The sequence below is a fragment of the Salvelinus fontinalis genome, chromosome 16 (assembly GCF_029448725.1).
Source record: "Salvelinus fontinalis isolate EN_2023a chromosome 16, ASM2944872v1, whole genome shotgun sequence".
NCBI lineage: Eukaryota > Metazoa > Chordata > Actinopteri > Salmoniformes > Salmonidae > Salvelinus > Salvelinus fontinalis.
In genome coordinates, this window is record NC_074680.1 from 40,565,895 (window position 1) to 40,573,359 (window position 7,465).

Genomic DNA, 7,465 nt, shown 5'->3' on the forward strand with positions numbered 1-7,465 from the left:
TATTAAAATTTAGGACACTAAAGAGGCCTTTCTACTGACTCTGAAAACACCAAAAGAAAGATGCCCAGGGTCCCTGCTTATCTCTGTGAACGTGCCTTAGGCATGCTGCAAGGAGGCATGAGGACTGCAGATGTGGCCAGGGCAATAAATTGCAATGTCCGTACTGTGAGAAGCCTAAGACAGCGCTACAGGGAGACAGGACGTACAGCTGATCATCCTCGCAGTGGCAGACCAAGTGTAACAACACCTGCACAGGATCGGTACATCCGAACCTCACACCTGCGGGACAGGTACAGGATGGCAACAACAACTGCCCGAGTTATACCAGTTACACCACAATCCCTCCATCAGTGCTCAGACTGTCCGCAATAGACTGAGAGAGGCTGGACTGAGAGCTTGTAGGCCTGTTGTAAGGCAGGTCCTCATCAGACATCACCGGCAACAATGTCGCCTATGGGCACAAACCCACCGTCGCTGGACCAGACAGGACTGCCAAAAAGTGCTCTTCACTGACGAGTCGCGGTTTTGTCTCACCAGGGGTGATGGTCAGATTCGCGTTTATTGTCGAAGGAATGAGCATTACACCGAGGCCTGTACTCTGGAGCGGGATCGATTTGGATGTGGAGGGTCCGTCATGGTCTGATTGGACTGAGCTTGTCGTCATTGCAGGCAATCTCAACGCTGTGCGTTACAGAGAAGACAACCTCCTCCCTCTTGTGGTACCCTTCCTGCAGGCAGATCCTGACATGACCCTCCAGCATGACAATGCCACCAGCCATACTGCTCGTTCTGTGCGTGATTTCCTGCAAGACAGGAATACCAGTGTTCTGCCATGGCCAGCGAAGAGCCCGGATCTCAATCCCATTGAGCACGTCTGGGACCTGTTGGATCGGAGGGTGAGGCCTAGGACCATTCCCTCCAGAAATGTCCTGGAACTTGCAGGTGCCTTGGTGGAAGAGTGGGGTAACATCTCACAGCAAGAACTGGCAAATCTGGTGCAGTGCACGAGGAGATGCACTGCAGTACTTAATCCAGCTGGTGGCTACACCAGATACTGACTGTTACTTTTTATTTTGACCCCCCCCCCCTCCCCTCCTTGTTCAGGGACACATTATTCAATTTATTTTAGTCACATGTCTGTGGAACTTGTTCAGTTTATTTCTCAGTTGTTGAATCTTATGTTCATACAAATATTTATACATGTTAAGTTTGCTGAAAATAAACACAGTTGACAGTGAGAGGATGGTTCTTTTTTTGCTGAGTTTACATGTAAACAGGGGTAATAGTGACTGGTAGGAGGAATATATAAATACTGATGGTAATATATACATGTAAACAGGGGTAATAGTGATTGGTAGGAGGAATATATAAATACTGATGGTAATATATACATGTAAACAGGGGTAATAGTGACTGGTAGGAGGAATATACACTGCTCAAAAAAATTAAGGGAACACTTAAACAACACAATGTAACTCCAAGTCAATCACACTTCTGTGAAATCAAACTGTCCACTTAGGAAGCAACACTGATTGACGATAAATTTCACATGCTGTTGTGCAAATGGAATAGACAAAAGGTGGAAATTATAGGCAATTAGCAAGACACCCCCCAAAACAGGAGTGATTCTGCAGGTGGTGACCACAGACCACTTCTCAGTTCCTATGCTTCCTGGCTGATGTTTTGGTCACTTTTGAATGCTGGCGGTGCTCTCACTCTAGTGGTAGCATGAGACGGAGTCTACAACCCACACAAGTGGCTCAGGTAGTGCAGTTCATCCAGGATGGCACATCAATGCGAACTGTGGCAAAAAGGTTTGCTGTGTCTGTCAGCGTAGTGCCCAGAGCATGCAGGCGCTACCAGGAGACAGGCTAGTACATCAGGAGACGTGGAGGAGGCCGTAGGAGGGCAACAACCCAGCAGCAGGACCGCTACCTCCGACTTTGTGCAAGGAGGTGCACTGCCAGCGCCCTTTGTGTCCTGCTGGAGGTCATTTTTCAGGGCGCTGGCAGTTCACCTCCTTCCCTTTATTTTTTTGAGCAGTGTATAAATACTGATGGTAATATATACAGTACATGTGAACAGGGGTGTCATGGTCGTCATAACGAGGAGACCAAGGCGCAGCGTGATTGGAATACATTCTTCTTTTAATAAACGAAGAACACTTAAACAAACTAACAAAACGAACATGAAGCTATAAACAACTAGTGCTGACATGCAACTACACATAGACAATAACCCACAAAACCAAAATGGAAAAGGGCAACCTAAATAGGATCCCCAATCAGAGACAACGATAATCAGCTGTCTCTGATTGGGAACCAATTCAGGCCACCATAGACCTATAACAACCTAGACTAACAAACACCCCTAGATATACAAAAAACCCTAGACAGGACAAACAAACATACCCACCCTCGTCACACCCTGACTTGACCAAAATAATACATAAAACATAGAAAACTAAGGTCAGGGCGTGACAAGGGGTAATAGTGACTAGTAGGAGGAATATATAAATACTGATGGTAATATATACATGTGAACAGGAGTAATAGTGACAGGTAGGAGGAATACATTAACACTGATGGCAATATACTAGTGGTAATATATACATGTAAACAGGGCTGAAAAGTGACTGGTAGCAGGAATATATAAATACTGATGGTAATATACTAGTGATAATATATACATGTAAACAGCAGTAATAGTGACCAGTAGCAGGTCAAATAGATGCATGGTGATTGGTTGAACTGTGTACTGTGTGTTGGACTGTTTTATGTGGAAATACTGCTGTGATTGGTCAAATTTTCAGGCTCACGCATAATATGCAGGGAAGTGTTGATTTTGATAAAATGTTTGAATTGGAGAATTCTGAGATCAATAAAATACTGGAGCAATTATTAACCTTTTTAGGTCGAGGTCATCCATAAGTTCATGATGGTGGTGTTTGTGATTTCCATCGTGTACAAAGAAGTTACTTTTTTTATTTCACCTTTATTTAACCAGGTAGGCCAGTTGAGAACAAGTTCTCATTTACAACTGCGACCTGGACAAGATAAAGCAAAGCAGTGCGACAAAAACATCAACACAGAGTTACACATGGGATAAACAAACGTACAGTCAATAACACAATAGAAAAATCTGTATACAGTGTGTGCAAATGAAGTAAGGAGGTAAGGCAATAAATAGGCCATAGTGGCGAAGTAATTACAATTTAGCAATTTACACTGGAGTGATATGTGTGCAGATGAGGATGTGCAAGTAGAAATACTGGTGTGCAAAAGAGCAGAAAAACAAAAACAAATATGGGGATGAGGTAGGTAGTTGGGCGGATGGGTTATTTACAGATGGGCTGTGTACAGCTTCAGCGATTGGTAAGCTGCTCTGCCAGCTGACTCTTAAAGTTAGTGAGGGAGATACAAGTCTCCAACTTCAGTGATTTTTGCAATTCGTTCCAGTCATTGGCAGCAGAGAACTGTAAGGAAAGGCGGCCAAAGGAGGAGTTGGCTTTGGGCATGAGCAGTGAAATATACCTGCTGGAGCGGGTGCTATGGGTGGGTATTGCTATGGTGACCAGTGAGCTGAGATAAGGTGGAGCTTTACCTAGCAAAGACCTATAGATGACCTGGAGCCAGTGGGTTTGGCGACAAATATGTAGCGAGGACAGACATTTTTCACAGCACAGGTAGCATGCACAAAGCCAACCTAACTAACCAAGAACCAACCAAACAACTTCAGATGACAGTCTTATAACATGTTATTCAATAAATCTATGTTTTGTTCGAAAAATGTGCATATTTCAGGTATAAATTATAGTTTACATTGCAGCTACGATCAGAAATTGCACCGAAAGCAGCCAGAATAATTACAGACACCAACGTCAAATACCTAAATACTCATCATAAAACATTTCTGAAAAATACATAGTGTACAGCAAATGAAAGACAGGCATCTTGTGATTCCAGCCAATATTTCCGATTTATTAAGTGTTTTACAACGAAAACACAATATAGCGTTATATTAGCTTACCACAATAGCCAGAAACACAAGCCATTTCCCAGCAGCAAAAGTTAGCGATCGTAACAAACCAGTAAAAGATATATAATTTTTGACTAACCTTGATATGCTTCATCAGATGACAGTCCTATAACATCAGGTTATACATACACTTATGTTTTGTTCGAAAATGTGCATATTTAGAGCTGAAATCAGTGGTTATACATTGTGCTAACGTAGCTACTTTTTCCCTCAACGTCCGAATATTTTTCTGACACTTTTTCTGACACACATATTCTGACCAAATAGCTATTCATAAACATAACTAAAAAATACATGTTGTATAGGAAATGATAGATACACTAGTTCTTAATGCAATCGCCGTGTTAGAATTCTAAAAATAACTTCATTACGACATAAGGCTTACGTTATGGCGAGAGAGTACCCAAAACCTGGGCGCAAAACTAATAGTACACAGTTCGACAGATATATGAAATAGCATCATAAAATGGGTCCTACTTTTGATGAGCTTCCATCAGAATGTTGTACAAGAGGTCCTTTGTCAAGAACAATCGTTGTTTGGATTTAGAACGTCCTTTTTCCCTCTTGAATTAGCAAGCGCACTAGCCAAGTGGCGCGAATCTCTCCTTCCTGAACAAAGGCACACAACGCAACACGCCTAACGTCCCGAATAAATTTCAATAGTCTAATAAAACTATAATGAAAAAACATACTTTACGATGATATTGTCACATGTATCAAATAAAATCAAAGCCGGAGATAGTAGTCGCCTATAACAAAAGCTTTTCAGAAGGCAATTCCAGGTCCAACCTCGCGCTTTCCAGAAAACAGGAAATGGGTGACACGTCATTCCAAGAGGATTTATTCCATCTCAGACCAAGATAAACACCTCATTTCTTCTCTCACTGCCTCTTGACATCCAGGGGAAGGTGTATGACGTGCATGTATACTAATACGTATCATGCCCATTTATAGGCAGGACCTAGAACAGAGCCTCGATTTCAGACTTTCCACTTCCTGGTCAGGAAGTTTGTGCCAAATGAGTTCTGTTTTACTCACAGATATAATTCAAACGGTTTTAGAAACTAGAGAGTGTTTTCTATCCAATAGTAATAATAATATGCATATTGTACGAGCAAGAATTGAGTACGAGGCCGTTTAAATTGGGCACGTTTTTCCCCCAAAGTGAAAACAGCGCCCTCTGTCCTCAACAGGTTTTAAGAGCAGTTGGAGGCCACGGATGGAGCGTTGTATGGCATTGAAGCTCGTCTGGAGGCTTGATGATTGGTTGACAAGTTGTCAATCAGGTGTGCTTGTCCGGGACTACAAAGCTTGAAGAATTTTGAAAAGAATAACAGGCAAATTCTGCTCAATACAGGTGTGTAAAGCTCTTATGAGACTTACCCAAGAAGACTCACAGCTGTAATCGCTGCCAAAGGTGTTTCTAACATGGATTGACTCAGAGGAATGAAACTTATCTAATCAAGGGATATTAGTGTTTTAATTTTCATTAATATTAAAAAATAACAAATATTTCACATTAGAGTATTGTGTGTAGATCATTGACAACAAATGATAATTCATTCCATTTTAATCCCACTTTATAACAAAGTGTGTGTCACGCTCGTCGTTAGGTGGAAGAGAGGAGGACCAAAGCGCAGCGTGGTACGTTTCCATATTTATTGGAACACTTACTTTAAAACGAACAAAACAATAAACAAAACGAAACCAACGACGCTACAGTCTTGAACGAGAGAACATAAAACACATGAACGCACGAACAGGAACAATCACCCACAAACAAACAGTGAGAAACAGCCTACCTTAATATGGTTGCCAATCAGAGACAATGACAAACACCTGCCTCTGATTGAGAACCATATTAGGCCAAACAATAAACACAAAATAGAAACACAAAACCTACCAAGTACACCCCCCCCCCCAAGGTGCGGACTCCGGCCGCAAAACCTGAACCTATAGGGGAGGGTCTGGGTGGGCATCTGTCCACGGTGGCGGCTCTGGCTCTGGACGTGGCTCCCACCCCACCATAGTTAATCCCCGCTTCCGTGGCCTCCTCTTAATGGCGGCCCTTCATATTAACCCCACTGGACTAAGGGGCAGCACCGGACTGAGGGGCAGCACCGGACTGAGGGGCAGCACCGGACTGAGGGGCAGCACCGGACTGAGGGGCAGCACCGGACTGAGGGGCAGCACCGGACTGAGGGGCAGCACCGGACTGAGGGGCAGCACCGGCATCGCCGGCGTGACAGGTAGCTCTGGCAGCTCCTGGCTGACTGACGGCTCTGGCAGCTCCTGGCTGACTGACGGCTCTGGCAGCTCCTGGCTGACTGACGGCTCTGGCAGATCCTGGCTGACTGACGGCTCTGGCAGATCCTGGCTGACTGACGGCTCTGGCAGATCCTGGCTGACTGACGGCTCTGGCAGATCCTGGCTGACTGACGGCTCTAGCGGCTCAGGACAGACGGGCGGCTTTGAAGGCTCAGGACAGACGGGCGGCTCAGATGGCGCTGGGCAGACGGGCAGCACAGGCGGCACTGGACAGACGGGCAACACAGGCGGCGCTGGGCAGACGGGAAACACAGGCGGCGCTGGGCAGACGGGAAACACAGGCGGCGCTGGGCAGACGGGCAGTGCAGGCGGCGCTGGGCAGATGAACAACGCAGGCGGCTCTGGGCAGACGGGTAGCTCAGTCGGTGCTGGGCAGACGGATAGCACAGACGGCGCTGGGCAGACGGATAGCACAGACGGCGCTGGGCAGACGGATAGCACAGACGGCGCTGGGCAGACGGCAGACTCTGGCCGGCTGAGGCGCACAGTAGGCCTGGTGCGTGGTGCCGGAACTGGTGGTACCGGGCTAAGGACACGCACCTCAAGGCTAATGCGGGGAGCAGCAACAGGGCGCACAGGGCTCTGGAGACGCACAGGAGGCTTGGTGCGTGGTGCCGGAACTGGTGGTACCGGGCTAAGGACACGCACCTCAAGGCTAGTGCAGGGAGCAGCAACAGGGCGCACAGGGCTCTGGAGACGCACAGGAGGCTGTGCAATATATAGCAGATGGGATATAATTCCTGTAGAAAATATCCCTTAATTAACGATTGTTGAATATCTTATCTAGTAAACCTATGCCATTCATCTGGATATCGCGTACAATAGATGTTCCAAAATATGCATTATTCTTAAGTAAATATTTTATCCCACAAGGTATAGATTTTATAAGTGTCATATTCCTTGCTTGAAACCTCGAAGTTGTATCTTTCCATGAATTCTCTCAGCGTAAATAGATTCCCACTAATACTAAGTAATTGGCTGACAATTACAATGTTTTTCGAGAACCGAAGCTTGTTGCTGTAACCTCGTAGGGTTTTGTGCATTTTATCCAAGGTCTGAACCACGGTTTTCTGATGCGGGTCCTCTCGCAGCGCCCAGT